Source organism: Vombatus ursinus, unplaced genomic scaffold, assembly GCF_900497805.2.
Source record: "Vombatus ursinus unplaced genomic scaffold, bare-nosed wombat genome assembly UNPS02014809.1, whole genome shotgun sequence".
Taxonomy (NCBI): Eukaryota; Metazoa; Chordata; class Mammalia; order Diprotodontia; family Vombatidae; genus Vombatus; species Vombatus ursinus.
The window spans coordinates 14854094-14870928 of record NW_020954587.1 but is presented as its reverse complement, the minus strand read 5'-3'; positions in this window follow the sequence as shown (position 1 = coordinate 14870928).

The window sequence follows — 16835 nt, the reverse complement described above, 5'->3', positions numbered from 1 at the left end:
ATTTTTGTCACAAATCTGTTTGTAATCTACCTGTGTTATAAAATTGTTTCAACTACCCAATTGATATGTGTTAAATCTGCTATCCAAAGTATCTACATGACTATAACAAATACAGGGAATATTTTTTTACGAGGATTACACCACTCATTTTAGTGCACCTAGTTTTGTGCGATGTGTTGTTTCATTTCCTTATAGCTTGAGCTTGGGTTTATAGGCTAAAGACAAGCAAATGGACAGTAAGTGGGGCCCATAACTGAATAGGAGGAAAACAAACTGGATTGCTTTTAGGAAATCACCAAGTTGTTTTAATGACCTTCTCTTTGGTTTCTTCAAATTTGACTGTTTTAAATTTTTTATATCACCTTCATTTCTTCATGTATCTCTTTCCTACTTCTACCCAGAATTGTTCCCTGTAAATTTTTTTTAAAATAATGGAAAACCATTTAGAAAAAGTAACCACGACATCAACCAAATGGGGACAGTGTGAAATACTCCATTCCCTATCTCCCCACAAAAGCAATGAGGGAGGTTCATGTTCTCATTTCTTTTTATTTTTTTAATACCAATATTACTTAAGCAATGTTAAGAATCAACCAAAGGGCAGTAGAGAGGTAACATGATGGTTGGAAGGAGGCTGCAAAAGCACTACAAACAGAAGAAGGTATAATTTAAGAAGATTAGTTGGTCACATAACAAGGGATGACTTAGGAGCAGCTTTTTCTTTGGTATTCTGAGACAGCAAGAGAAAACAAGGAAGGCCCTCAGCATCCTGGGTGGACCTGTGGTGACTGTTTATGGGAAGACATTGATACAGAGCATATTAAGGCAGGCATAGGTGGATTTTGATTTTAAGTTCTGTGGTTTTATGAATGGATATTACTCCAAAGAAATAGGTTAAATTTGTAGCTATCAAAGAGCAGACTTCAATAACCATTCAAGATATTGTGTTGGCTCTTGGTCTGAAGTCAAGCATTTCAAGAATCATTCAAGCTCACAGTGAAACAGGATCAGTTATACCTAAGGTCAGAGTTAACTTTTCTTAAAACTGAAAACAGATGAACTTGTTACAAAACAGCCTAATTAATAGTAATAGCTAGCATTTATGTAGTACCTTAACAGTATGCAAAACACTTTAACAAATTTTTATCCTCACAACAATCTGATGATGTAAATGGTGCAATGGATAGAGGGCTAGGGCCAGTCAGGAAGACCTGAGTTCAAATCCAGCTTCATAGACTAGCTGTTTGACACAGGACAAGTCATTTAACCTGTTTTCTTTCATTTGCTCAGCTGTAAAATGAAGATAGTAAGGTAGTATCTACCTCCCAAGGTTGCTGTGAGGATCAGTTGAGATATTTGTAAAGCACCTGGCATCTAGTAGGTGCTTAATAAATGGCTTTTTTCCTTCCTATTTTTACAAATGAGGAAACCAAGGCAGAGAAATTAAGTGACTTGTCCACAGATCAAATTTGAACTCGGGTTTTCCTGAATCTAGGTCCAGCACTCTGTCCACTGTGCCAGAAGCAAAAGACCTAAAGGACATGACAACTGGAAGAGTTACTATTGATTCCTCCACAATCCAATGTAGTCTTTTTAAAATTGAAAGAATGGCAAGATCACTTTTGAAAAGCAGCTGCCAGTCATGGCTATGTATTAAAAACTTGTTACGGGCAAGACAATTCAAAGACTGAAGGTTGGAAAAAGATAATTTTTATTGATAAAAACACTTTTTTTTCCAAGTCTATGCCAAAACTCTTAGACCATGACATCTTCATTAGATTCTTAAAACAGCCCAAAACGTGTTCCAAGTTTGTTTCACTTAAGATAAACATATGGATATATAAATTTGTCGAGTCAATGAGCATTTACTATTTGTACCAGGCACTGTGCTAAATACTAGTCATAAAAGACAAAAACATTCCATACTCTCAAAGAACTCACAATCTAACGGAGGAAACAACATGCAAATAACTACAGACAAGATAAATTAAGGATTGTTTCGGGTTTTGTATCCCCGGTGCTAGCATAATGCTTGGCAGAGCAGACCCATCATCATCTTAACTGGCATTTGCACCTTAGAACTCAGCAAGCTACAAATTGACTTGATTTATTGTTTTGTTGGGCAGCTTGGTGGCACAGTGGTTAGAGTACTAGGCTTTGAACCTGGAAAACTCAGTTTCTTCATCTGTAAAATCAGCTGGAGAAGGAAATGGCAAACCACTCCAGTATCTTTGCCAGAAAAACCCTCCCAAGAATGGGGTCACGAAGAGTTGGATGCAACTCAATAACTATTGTTTTGTTGGTTGGCTAGACTTAAGAAAGTGATGGAGAAAATGTTAATTATGCAGATTAAATGTAAAAGTGTCAAGTAAATGCTCTTTTTTTTAATTTTTATTTTTGAGAGCCACTTATTAAGCAATTTACCAGCACAACTCTGGATCCAACTATCATCTATGTAGAATATATAAGTAATATTCAGAAAAAGTGCTTTGAGAAACTTGAAGAGAGAACTTAAAGCCAGGGATATTAGAAAAGGCATTTAATCAAAGAGGTGACCCTTAAGTTGGACTCTGTGGCTCTGTAACCAGAAAAAAGCAGTTCTACCTTATAAAAACTCAGTCCAGTGAGGGAGTGGAATGTGAAAGTGATTGGTATCTTCAGAAGTATTTGATCTCAAGTTACATGCCTGTCACTGTAAGTTTCTAACTCAATTAAAATACTTCATCAACATAGAACCAACTTATTTCCACACACACAAAAAAAAGTGTTGAAAGCGCTAAAATTTAAAGGGGGCAAATCAGTATAGTTTAATTCCCAAGCTTGAACCTTATTTTTTTTTAATTTTAAACACACTTTGTTAGTATCTTTTGTTTTTATACAACCTACATTTCCCAATGTAGTTCCCCTTCCCCTCTGAGACATCCCTTTCAGTAAAGAACCCCCAAAAACAGAGGAAGAAAAACTCAATCTATCAAAAAATAATCTGACATTATATGCGGTGTTACACACCCATAGTTCCCCACTTTTGCAGAGAAGGGGAGGAGGAGAAATGATTGCTGAAGCTTCTATTTTAAAAGCTTAACTGCTTCCTCTTTAGAAATAATCATGAGGGAACCTGTGTATTCAAACTATCTTCCTAAAGAAGACTAACATCAAATTCACTTGGGAGAATAAATTTCTCACTGATTATAGAACTGAAAGGGACTTTCAAAAAAGTATTATGTTAAATTCTTAAACTTGATTGTCAATATTTGTAAGCTCCTTAAGGGTAGGCATTGTTTTTTATTTCCTGTACAGTGTTAGACATTAAGCAGTTGCTTAATAAATATCTGTTGAAATGGATGGCTCTATACTTTAAAGCAAAGCTAAAGTCTGCCAGCTGCCAATGAATACTAAGAACAAATTAGTGCAGCACTCAAAAAACAAAGTAAGGAAATGGTGCATCCACTCTGACTAAAAAGTGAACTAGGTACCTTGGTATTTCAATAAACAATCTTCCAAGTACTGCAAAATCTAATCACATCTAGTTAGTTAAATACATGACCACTTTTATTTAAAATGCATGGCCATTTAACAAATCACTAGCAGTTGTGTGCCCATTTCTTTTTGGTTCAGCAGTTATTTTAACATACTTTAATAATTCCTATTTATATGTATGAAACCTATGGCTCAAAGCCTAAAACTTACATATAAAATTCTCATTGCTGGAGATTACTCAGTGTTCTGTGCTGACATTAGGGAATTAGAAGTTGGGAAAAGAGAAATTCTGGTCTTCTGGATTTCACTTTGAGAGAAGACAGGGCTCCAGGATGTCTTTCAGGTCCCTGAAAGGAAAGAAAGACTCTGGAAAGAAAAAAAAAAAAAAAACATGTAGGAGAGCCAGTATCTCTGTATGTCCCTATCTCCAGCTTACTACTATAGAGACTTTGGAGAATTTCCCCTGCGACGAGATCTGGGACTCTTGGTTGAGCTAAGATATCATGCTCTTAATGAAAAAGCTCATTTATCCTTTGAATAGGCTGATAGATACTTATTTGTATACCTTCTCTGATTTTTATTTGCTGTCAACTTGGATAAGTGTGTTCATAGAACTGGCCTTTGGTGGGAAAGGCATATAGTTTGAGGCACTCCTCTCCGTTTAAGATAGAGATCAGGAGCACAGCTTAAACCTAAAAATGATTTCTCCTAGACTAACAATATTTAGGTAGGGTGGATATAGTTCTAGGCTGGTACCCTTTCTCTGAGGAGAACAGAGTGGCCAGCCTGTAGCCCCAACCTCCTGTTCACCTCCTATCAGGAATCAAATTTTCCCCCTGAGGAAGGGTGGATGGAAGAGGCTAGAAATATCTATTCATGCCTCCAAACAAGACACATGTGAGAAAACCCACATGGACATACTTAACCTCCATGGGCAAAACACCCTACATATCTTACATAACCTTTAAAGTTTGCAAAGACCTTTCTTCGACAAACTGTATGAGGTTGGTTGTCAAATAGCATCTCTATTTTATATATTTGGAAAGTGAGGGACATTAACCGACACCCATAGTTACACGGCTAAGCAATATTAGAACTAGTACTAAAACCTGGATTTTCCCAGGTGACTCCAAAGTACAGCGATCTTTCCACTACACTATCCTATCCTGCCAGGTAAAAAAAAAAAAAAGTACACTACAACAAATTAGTACAATTATGTCCAAATCCTTTGGTTACATTTATAGAAGTAAAGATGAATAGAAAGCAATAAGAAAGTGTTTATTAGGGCTGCTAGTAGTGACCTGGATGTAAAATCAAGTATCTAGAATAGATTACCCTAAAAATACTAAATGGGCTATATAGTAGAAAATATTTCCCAGTTTCCCATGTGTATGTTACAGCAATTATGGAAAGTCCAAGAATAACTTCTGAAGATCCCTGGAAGCCAACCATGACTTGGTACTCTTGTCTGAGAGATAAATGGATGGATGCATCATTGTATAGACCTATTATGGCATTTCTTAGGTTAAAAAAGAAAAATCTTTTTATTAGTCCAAAACATTCATTCCAATGACATTTGGTTTTACTTGACTCTAATGTGTGTGAAAAATGAAAGCAGAAGAATGCAAGTCATTTTTTGAAAAAGTTTATTTTTGCATAATTTCACTTGCACAACTACAATCTTGTCTGTGTGAAATAAAATGCACAGGAGTAGACTTTATTTGTAGTGCCATTAATTTCCTCTGTCAATACAGAAAGGTAACTCTGATAGAACCTTTTTGTACAAAAACAACCCCCTCCCACAATCCACTAGAATAGGCCCTGCCTTTTCTCATTCCTTTCACAAAGTACATGAACTTAAACCAATAAACTGCAGACCAAATGTCCAAGTACATTTAAAGAGATTTTTTTTTAATTCAAGGTATACAAGAACAAAAATTCTACCGGTTTTGTGGCTGCTTTAAAAAATGCTAATTCCCATCCCCAGAATCTAAAACAACCAGCTGTTCCCGCATTATGATGAGCCTACAGAATATACTCAAGTTATGCCTTAACTTGGAGCAATAAATCTCCATCTCAGCCTCTTTTGAATTTGATTGTCCCTGTTTCCCTGGATTTCAGATAAGTACATATGATTATTTCATCAACTCTACGTACTTGTACACTACAGTATTTTCCTCTTTTTAAGGAAAAAGGGAAGACTCCTTTGGCTGTTAACAGTATTAAGACAAAGAAAATTCTCCTGGGAGGAATTTCAAACACCTACTGAAAATACTACATCCCACTCCCCAGCCCTCCACCTTATATTTTCACACACACTGAACTCACGCTCTGAGATTTTGGGGGGGAGTATTCACCACAAAATGCCTGGCACTCCAGGAATTCGCTTTTTCTATGCTATCATAATCTCAGTCTCACTGGGGGAAACCCTGGTTAATGGGGGCAGTTTCTCTTTTGAAGCTACCTCTGGCTATTTATCTCAGTGGACTGAGAATCAATTTAGTACCCATTTCCTGATAGCATAGCCTCTCCAGTGGCATATAAGGAAGCCACTGGCAGGCCTAACAATACAGAAATTCAACAAAGTTCTGTCATGGGTATCAGAGGACTACCCCCAAGGAGAGCTGCCCAGTGACTTGTTGGGAAGGACAAGGGATGAGGACCTGGCCTGTTGCTCCTGGCAGAGGAACAGGTATCATGGGATCTTAGCCTGCCTGTTTTGTGGAGGTCATACCATTTTGCTTATATAACTTGAAGCTGGCTATGCAAATAAAGAAAATTCCGTCTCCACATTGTTCAGAGAAGTCAAGCCCGAACCTGGCTCTTCTGAATGAGTCCTGTTTAAAGGAAGGAGGGCAGAGGCTAATTAAGATTTTGTTCGTGGTTCTGAGTTCTTAAGATGCTGTTAGTCTATATGATATCCTCTTAGGGAGAAATGCTGGATCTTTATGAACTACATTTCCTTGTTGGCAGGGAAAGCTCTCCATTTCTGTTATCCTTCCTGACAAGAGGTTCTAAAAATCCACATCCTGAACACACAATTTTATAAAACTAGCCATCTCCTCTGTTAGCTCAGCTATGGGATACTTTCTATCTTATCAGAGTACCAGGCAATTATTCTCAATCAAATCTGGGAGAGAAATGACCCCCTTTGAATTACTTGCTAGCAAGTGTATATATGCTTAATACTAATATGTGGAGTCTATAGGTTTTCTTTTTTTTAAGTAAAAGAAATTCAGTTGAACTGAATCTAGGTAAGCAGTTTATGCTCACTGAATATATTAGATTGTGAAGTTTTTGTCTGCTACAGTTAAATGCACTTAAATTAGGTCCTAAAAATATTTTGATATACATACAGAAAAATAATTTCTCAAGGACAATTCACATTTTAAAGTACTTAAAGAACAAGTAAAATATGATACCTACAGTATTTCCATTAGTTTTGTGCATTATTTAACAGTATAGACTCTTTTATATACTGATATATACATCTAGTCACACACATATCCCCATATACACACAGGTGAGTTTCCACAAGTTATCTAAATGCCATTATCTTTTTTCATTCGTTGTAGCAGAGATACAAAACACCTCTGGTTGACTGGAAACAGAATGAATGAAATGCAGCAACCAGGAGCTCTGAAGTTTACACAGGAATTTTTTTAAACCAAATTTCACCCATACACATCTATTTATATAAATGCAGATTATACTAAATGAAGGCCAGTTGAGGTGACGACCAACTTCTCTATCTACTAGGGAATGTTTCAAGGGCTGAGCTAAAACTGACACATGAGAGCAAATGCTACTACTGTGTGCAGTTTTCATATGTATCAGCAACCTTTCATTTATCTTTTAAAAAACATATCTCTAAACATCAATAATATTCAAAAAACTGTTATTGCCAGAATACCTACTTCTAAATGTTATGAATATATAATAGACATTTTTAGGGACTGAAAAAAAAATCAATATTTAAAACCCCATAAAAGTTGATGTTGCTAAAATACATAATTTCAGTCATTTGATTATATTGTCTTTCTATGAAGGATTTAAGTAGAAAAAAAAGAAAGAAAGAAAGAAAGAAATCTATGCTTGGAGCTTGCGGTTTTATTTCAGGTGAAGGTGCCTCAGTTGATTCATTCTGTTAACACAAACTTTAAGAACATATGTTTTGGCCCTCTATCAGTATTAACTATGGCAAGTGTTCAACTCCCAAATAGGCTTCTAAAATGTGAGGTGGTTTGTTTCACCACATATGTATGAGTTTGGCCAATTATTATAAAAGCAAACAGAATTCCAAAGATTCCAAAAGCTACCAAATGGGTCAAAGATGCAGCTTGTTATAACAACTGAAAAGGCTACAACTATTACTCAAAACCATTAGATTATGAAAGCTACCATTTTCTAGCGTTTGATAAACTGGCTACAAATACAGTGGGGAGTTTTTTTCTTCCTGAGTTTGTAGCATACATGTAACATAAGGGGCTTGGATTAGATGACTTCTGAGGTTCTTACCAGCTCTAAAATTCCATCATCTCATAACATCTCAAATGCTACAACATATAATCTCATTGACATGGGTATGTCTTCCAGAGATGCAGCCCACAATCCATCCATACCTGCCTAGTCTATACAGCTCTTGTCCATGTTCTCCCATAAATTCACCACAGAGACCCAATGGTGGTCATGGAATGCAAGTAACTCATATAACCCAACCCATTTCATGATCATCTTCCTTAAACGGACATATAAAATACAGTTTGTTTGATGATCTGGAATCCGACAATCTGAAGCTATCTAAGGTACTGCTCCTCATCCAGTCGGTAGTAGTGGACCTGAAAGATGACTTCAGTACAATTTCACTAATGGAGTGTAGAGACACCTCCACCTTGGGTCTAGCAGTGGTTACTGATGGGAGTTTATCCCATCACTGAGAAACAAAACTTGGCTTTTTATACACAAAGACTATTTCTGATCCATTCCAACAACTTCTCTCCTTATTCTCCCCCATTCTACTGATAAATTGTCACTGTACTTTGACGAGATCATCTGAGTAAAGTAACTATATTTTCGTCACTCAAAACTGGGACATAAAGTATGACAAAATATATTCCTTTTGCGAACCTCATTGAAATATCCTTGCTTTTCCTGACATTGGTATCGTCCAGAAAATCTCTGGAGGCTGCACCTAGAAGACAGGAGGGGTCAAAAAGAGCATTCCCCTCTCCCAGGAAGAAGAGGTGGCAGTACCTGATAACGGAGGATCAAAGAGACTATTTAGAAATATAAATAAATACTTTCTTCCAAAGTGAGGCAAATTTATAGATAACTTTATTCTATCAATTTGCTAATTTTCTGGGCCAAGAATTTCCAGGGTTAAGTACACTAAAATATATTGTTCTTTTGGACAAATTTTTACCACTTTATTCTCCCAGTCTCACTTCCAAACACACACACACACACACACAATGTGTGAACTCAATGGACTTTCTTCATTCAACCATAGTCTTTTCCACTCACATGCCTTAAGTTCCTGAAGTGAAAGGCACAGCATCTATTATCTGGCTTAAGTAGGAAGGATCTAACTCCGCACATGATGTCTCATGGAAGAGGGAGAGAGTTAATAGTTGGACCTGCTCTGTTCTGGTTTGGCTTTTTATCTGCAGAGTGGATCGAGGGAGGGTTGTGGTGCCCAACCTCTCTGACTAAAAGGGAAGCAGAGTTCTATACACAGTTTCTGTGCCCAGAGATTTGGAGCTAAAAGTATGCTTACTTCCTACTGTGAATGAAGAAAAGAAGGAAAGATACAAGGATACTTGTAGATACTAAGATAAGAGACAACACAGTATAGTAGAAGGTATACTAGATTGGGACTTGGGATTCTAGTCCCAGTTTTACCACTATCTGGGTAACCTTAGGCAAGTTGATCTACCTCACTGACTCTTGGTTTTCACCTTTATGGTTCTTTCCAGCTCTAAGACTCAAAAATCTGTTTTTCTTGTCATCACCAAACTATTGTTGGGTAAGCATCTTTTCACTCTGTAATTTGGAATTTGCTCCTTAGTTTGAAAATACATTTTCTGGAGCTGGTGTATGTGAAGCCCTGAAAATCAATGGTGGGATTGACCAAATATCTTTCCCAGTGCTTCTACTCTGAACTCATTTTAAAAGTTGAAAGGAATGAACACTGAAGCCTCCTCCTATAATATTTACTTTCTTTTCCCAAAGAAGTAAAATGAGCATTGAATTTGGAGTTGAAAGTCCTGGTTTTTTAATCCCATCTCCGCCATTTCCTTGCTAGGAAACCTTGGACCAGTGGGGTCAAACTCAAATAGAACTATGTAAGAATCCTGCAGGCAGCATCCAGACTCCCTTTTGAAATGTGATGTTATCTATGTTTTATTGCATTTTTGTTTACTTTGTCAAATATTTCCCAATTACATTTTAATCTAATTTGGCTGCACTCAGGACTGTTGTGGACCATGTAGTTGACCCCTCTGCCTTAGGCACGTCAAAGGGAAGAGATGTATTACGTGATCTCTAAGGTTCCTTCCTGCTTTAAATCCTCTGACCTTATTCAATGTTCCTATAGATGAAAGGAACAGAAAGCTAGATATAGAGATAGGTGGAAATAAATGGGGTGAGGAGAAGAAGAGTAACTCACAGAAAGGTATCTTTAGAACACCTCAACATCACCATTTTAAACAACTAAATATTGATCAAAATTCCCAGCAGAAGTAATTGGCATTCCTATCACTGCACAGAGAGAAACCCTTGATTCAGGTTATTGGCCAGTTCTCAATAAATGTTGGACAGTCTAAATAAATAAGCTACCTTCCAGTGAGATTTTATCACTTGGAGAACTTTCACTGTTTACTTTGAGACATATATTTATGAATTTAAATTCTCATGATAGCACCTTAGTATGCATTCAGTATTAATAAATGGCTTAAACTATAGCATATACCCCCATTATAATAAAATTTGTCAAAACACAAACTATGATGTATGTACCCCAAGGTGTGTAACCCAGAACATATATGTAAAACAATTAGTTTGTGATGTGAATGAAAGTAGAATGTAGTCTCCTTGAAGACAGTCATGCTTATATTTGTATGGGCAGTGCTTTGCATATGGCAGCCACATAATAATTATTTATTGGCCAATCAAATGGGTGCTTCCTTGCTTTCTAACATCAATGTTATTAAAAAAAAAAAAAAGGAGTTCTGCCATATTTTGCAAAAGGTTGAATTGAATTGGAGTTTGGATTAAATGTTAATTTTGACTAAGAAATGGAGAATTAAATGTTAATCTGGCTTTGTAGGTGACAGAACTGATCTCATATGAACTTGAAAGGAATTGTCTGCTAAGTGTTAAGTATTATTTAAATGACTAATTTTTACTATTATCCACTATGACCATTATTGTTCTGTGATTGGAATATAACTCCACAATTCTCCAGTGTTAGAGAATGGGATTTTCTGTCAAGATACTTTGGGTATCTGGAACATTATATAGTTCCCAAAGGCTTTTATTCTTCAGTTTTCCTGCTTATCTGTATTTATAGATTTATAATGGGAAGGTCCTTTGAAATCATCTAGTTCAACACTCTCATTTTATAGTTGAAGATAATTGATGTTCCAGAATATTTTGCAAACAACACAGATTATGCTTTCCCTTCCCCCTCCCCCCCTCCACAAGTCCCTCCCTGTCTAGTGCTTTATCCAAGGAATTGGGGAGCTGCCAAATGTATGCCCCCAGAACAGGACAGAAATTCTCAGTGTATTCTGAAACAAGAATTACAGGGGCTGTGACAGTGTTGGAAAGAAACAGTCTTAAATTCCACCTACCCTAAAGAAAGGAGAAGATGAAATTTCCCAAAAAAATGAGAAGTGAGGAAGTTACACTGGGAGGGAGGGCAGGGGAGAGGATGTGAGTTCCTCTGGGAAAGAGGGAGAGGAGACAGCTGTGCTGGTAAGCTGCCCAATGCTGTTACTGCTCCTGCTGCTGCCACCCTAACCCAGGAGTGAAGGTTTGGAAAAGACTCTAGCAGAACTATGCGGAAGCCACATGAAGCATGAAGCAGAGTAGATGCAGCTGCTCCGGTTCCCTGAGAGCAAAAGCATTGACTGTCCCCTACCTTGCACTGTGTCTATATTCCTAGCCTTTGTTTCTTTAACAGTGGCATTTTGCACATGTTTTTCAAAATAAACTGGTTATTCTGTGTGTGTGTGTGTGTGTGTGTGTGTGTGTGTGCGTGTGTGTGCGTGTGTATGTGTGTGTGTGTACCTGTGAAGGATTAAATAGAGATGAGAGGAAGTCCAAGGTCAGGACAAAGAGGGGAGAGAGAGAGAGAGAGAGAGAGAGAGAGAGAGAGAGAGAGAGAGAGAGAGAGAGAGAGATTCTTTGTCTATTTGCTGGGAATTCCAGCTTGGTTCCATCTGAATAAAGGATTTTATTGACCTATATTTCCACAAAAGCAGAAGATAATACATTAATCCATAACATTCTGGTTGTAGGGTGAGCCAGTAGTTACGTGGTGAGAGGAGGTTTGATAAGTGGGCAGAAGTCAGCCCTCTGTATCTGAAGCAGTGGCTGAACAACTTTCCCTTCCTATTTACTGTCTCTCCCAAAAGAATTTTAAAGAATCCTGCATTCCCTCTCTTTTTCATTAATGCATGTAAATGACTGAACACCCAAGTGAGCAGGTAGGAGGAGAGGTATACAAGGAAAGGAAGATGAGGTGGTCGTGTCACCAATTGCCTTTAGAAAATAAGATTGACTTTTTTTCAGAGAAATACAGGACATTAGAGGAAGGAACCTGAGAGATCATTTTACAGATGAGCAACGTGAAACTCCTACATAACTTGCCCAAGGTCATATAGTTAGTTATATCTTCATACCACATCATCAAGGTAAACCACCAACAGATGTACAGCCTTGTTATTTCTTGGTATAATTTTCTGCCAACTTCACACAAAGCCAAAGTCCACCAGTACCTTTTCTTTCGGAAAAGAACAAAGCAAACCATCCAGGAAATAATGAGAACTATTTTAATTATAGTCATAGATCATCTGTTGCTCTTAAAGGAGGATCTATGATAATTCATAGACCCACATCCCTAAGCTAATCTATTTCTAGACCAAAGGTTCTTAATTTGGGGTCTGTGAAACTGTGGTAGTGTTTTAAAGATATATTTTGATAATTATATTTCAATATTATTTGTTTCCTTTGTAATGCTATGTACTTTATTTTATTCATTTAAAAACATTATTCTGAGAAGTGACCCATAGTTTTTACCAGACTGTCAAAGTGGGCCATAACACACACAAAAAAAGGTTAAGAACTCCTGTGCTAAAGCATCATGGATCTCACTAAATGAACTGCTATATTTTTTCCAGACAGCCAATTAGAGAACCAGTGTGGTATAGTCCATAGTGACTTGGAATTGGGAAGACCTTGGGTTCATGTCCTGTTCTTCTGAGTCTCAGTTTCCTCACTTGTAGAAAGGAGACAACAATACCTCTAATACCCACACAGAAGCTTCTGTTGAGGCTCATTTAACTGTATGTAAAGTACTTGACCAATTTTAATCAGTTATTATTAACTATGAGCAGAAGAGAATAAGGGGTCAGATAGCTTGTTTTTCTGCTCCTAGTCTATGGTAACTGAAGTTCAACAATATGAATCCAAGCCTCCCATGTGGAAGGTGACCTTTAGCAAGTAACCTCTAATGGAATGAACAGTGAAGGAATGAAGGGAGGGAAAAGAGACATACAAGAAATGGTCCAAGAATAGATCAAAGGATTAAGGGCTAGAAGGATACTTAGAGAACATCTACTCTAGTCTCCTCATTTTACAAATGAAGAAGCTAGGGGCCAGAGAAGGGAAATGACTTGCCCTAGGTCACATAGCTAGTACAGAGCAGAGCTGGGATTCAAAACCAAGTATTTGGACACCAAATCTACTAATTTTTCCATTAACTGTTTGGTGTCAGAAGGCTCCCAAGGACAGGCAGTGTGACAGTGTCCTACTCTTCCCATGATGGCTAAATGGAACTGGAGGTGCCTGGGGGGGCAGGTAACTGTTGGGGGTATACTTGTTTCTGCCACCAACTGTATATCCAATTTTCAGACAAAAAGATCAGCTGCTATTCAATGCCCATCTGGAATTATAAACTATTAGAGCTAGAAGAGACCTTAAGAGGTGATCTATTCTAACTCCTCGCTATACGGCTAAGGAAACAGGCTCAGATTGGTGAAATGACTGGCCCAAAACCAACACTGGAACCCAGCTCTCTTTTATTTTCTCTATTCTTTTTTAGTTCCCCATTCCAATCATGTTTTTGGAGAAGCAATTAATTCTCATCTCCCTTTGGAAAGTACTACTATCAAGTATGCTGAGAAATACATAAGAGCTCACCCTGATCAACCTCCCTCCCCTCCCAACCTGTTCCACCTACCACTCTGAGGGACATTGACAAAGGAAAGAGCTGGACCATCCCAATTAGATTTATCCATCAGTGATGTCTGCAAAGCACCCTCATGTAAAAATACACAGCAATAACATACAGTATTCATTAGGTAAAAGTAATAAGTGGGCATTTCAGGACCATGGTGTGCAAAGAGAAGGGATGGCAGCTTTAGTAAGCTCCCTCTGTGAAAGCTGAAAGCTGCTTAGGCCACAGTGTCTGAGGGCTCCAAAGGGTTATTAATTTCCTTCAAGAAATTAAGAACTCCGTAAATAAAAGCATAACCCTGTAACACCAAGAGAGCTATGGACAGATGATCAAAAACAGTTGCTTTCTTTGACTTTACCTTAGCAAGTAAAAAGTCCTACCCTTCAAAAGCAATCTGTTCTGGATCAAGCCAGATGCCCTCACTGAATACCTAAGGCTGTAATCATCTTAACCCACTACAGGCAGATGCCCACGATAAAGTGCTAGTGTCTGCAATAAAGCCTGTTTTGTGACCCCTAAAAGCTGGTGAAGAAAGAAAGGATCACTTGGAGGTCAGTTAATTAAGGACAACTTAGAAGTTATAATAGAATTCCTTAGGTGGGACACGCACACACACACACACATACACACATATCCTATAAATCACAATCTCATACATTCTTACTACTGACACACACACAAAAAAAGAACAATCCAGGGGAACACTATTCACATGATCTCATTTGGAAGTCTTTTTACTCTACACATCCCTTCCTTCCCTTCACCAGCTTTAAAACAAGAACAAAAACATAAAATTAGAAAAGCAAACACGTACCCAGCCTCAAATGCCATTTGCCATATGGGCCTTAACAAAACCATAACCCCTGGCATCTGGAGAGAGTGTTCTACCCTATATCCCAGGCAGCTGAGGGTCTTTCTTGCATATTTCTAATCCAATCCAACCTCAGTGTCTTTGACAGGTTATGTTGAGTGAGTGCCAGACTGAAAAAAGGCTGACACTTCTAAAAGAAAAAACCATAAGTCCCACAGTTCACTAAAACACCGATGTGAGATTATGGCCTCAAATTGTATGTGGCCCCAAAACAGTATCTCTCCGCTTAAATCATGCTGCAAACTAATAACATCTTCTCTACCAAAGATGACTGTGCCAATGAAGCTACAATGAGTGCTGTGCTGAGGATGAGTTGTTATTGTTTTTGTTGTAGTTTGTCCTTTGTTCTTGAAGAGGGTTATGACATCAGAGAGGTAATGCCATGACTTGTAAGGGATTGGATTTGAGTGAGGGAGGCCAGTGCAAAGTCATCAGCTTCATTCTCTCCTCTGCAGCCATCTGGATCCAGTGGCCACATATAGATTAGGACAACAGGAGATGGCCCCAGACGCAGTGGGTGAGAGGAGCAGGACAAATGAAGACAGTTCCTTTAAGTTTATAGGTTTTAAGAAGAAAGGACTTTTGGTAGTCAAAGTTTTAAAAATGAGTAAAAACTTGCCGTACCAATCGGGCAGCTGGGAATCACTGCTCTAGAGCTTTCTTATTCATGTATGGTCTATGGTTCCAATCCTTTCTGGTCCAGCATTCCACAACAGGCTTTTTTCTAATCTAAATATAGTCTTTAACTCCAAAAGGTGGCTGGGCAGCTGCCCTGCTCAAAACCAGCAAAGCTGGCTTCCAAGGGCCCTGAGCAAGAACGATATGCTCAGAGTTAAAGGTCTCATCTCAGACTTGGCTTTCTCTAGGGTGAGTCCCAGCACACTGATTTTTCAACCCTTATGATAGGGAAATGTTATGGAGATGTGGAATTTTTTTCTGCCCCTTTTCTTCTTATTTCCTCCCTCTCTCTCCAGTCACAGAGAGTTTCCTTCAACCATGAAACCACCTCCAAAAAAAACCCCGCAAAATGGTGCTATTCAACAGGGCAATAGGGGAGAGCTATTTTTATACTTTAAGCACTCATGCCTTAACATGTTAAAAAGAGAGGAGGAAAGAAAACAGATAATGATAAAGACCTTATGCACGTTTGCTGCTCTTTACTAACTCGAAATGGTCAATCCACTATGGGCCCATGGGAACTAGTCATTGGACCAATATCTTGAGGGCTTCCCAAGTAACTTTTGGACTGTTGACCCAGGAAGTATATTTGATCTTAATCAAACTCCTGATCTTCAGGGAAACCTCTTCAGCCTGACACTCACCCAACCTGACCTGATTCAGAGATTCTTTGAGGTTGGATTAGATTGGAAATGTGCAAGAAAGACCCTCAGCTGTCTAGGACATAGGGTAGAGCACTGGTAGAGAAAGCAGGGGAAATGGTTTTATCAAGGACCATTTGGCAAATGGCATTTGAAGCTAGACATGGGTTTTCTTTTCTTCCTCCTGGGAGCACTAATGTGGCTAAGTACTAAGGACCTAAGTCTATCATCATCTTCTGCAGCACAGTTCTTATGGTGAAGGGGAAGACAAAGACCCCACACTAGACCTATGTTTTTGGTCCACAGTACAAGAAATCATAACTTCGGGAATGGAGACAGGTAGCATGAACCCATATTCCCTCCACCTCTCAGGATGCAGAACCCTTTTTGGATAGGAAGTTAATCTAATCATTTAACTTGACAGGGAAGGAAAGATAATTTTATTTTTGTTGTTTTTAAAGAACTAAAGCATAGTAAAGAAAAAATCTAACACTTGTGGATCTGAGAGGTGCAGACTAATCTTATGGGAACGTTTAGGAATTTGTAGCACTTAAATGCCAACAAGCTTATTCTTGAAGGTCTATACAAAAAAAAGTTTTAAATTAATTCAATTCAACAGGCATTTAATAAGCATCTACTACATGCTGGGTACTTTATTAGGTGCTGGTGATATAAAGACAAAAATAAGAACAAAACCACTTGTTAA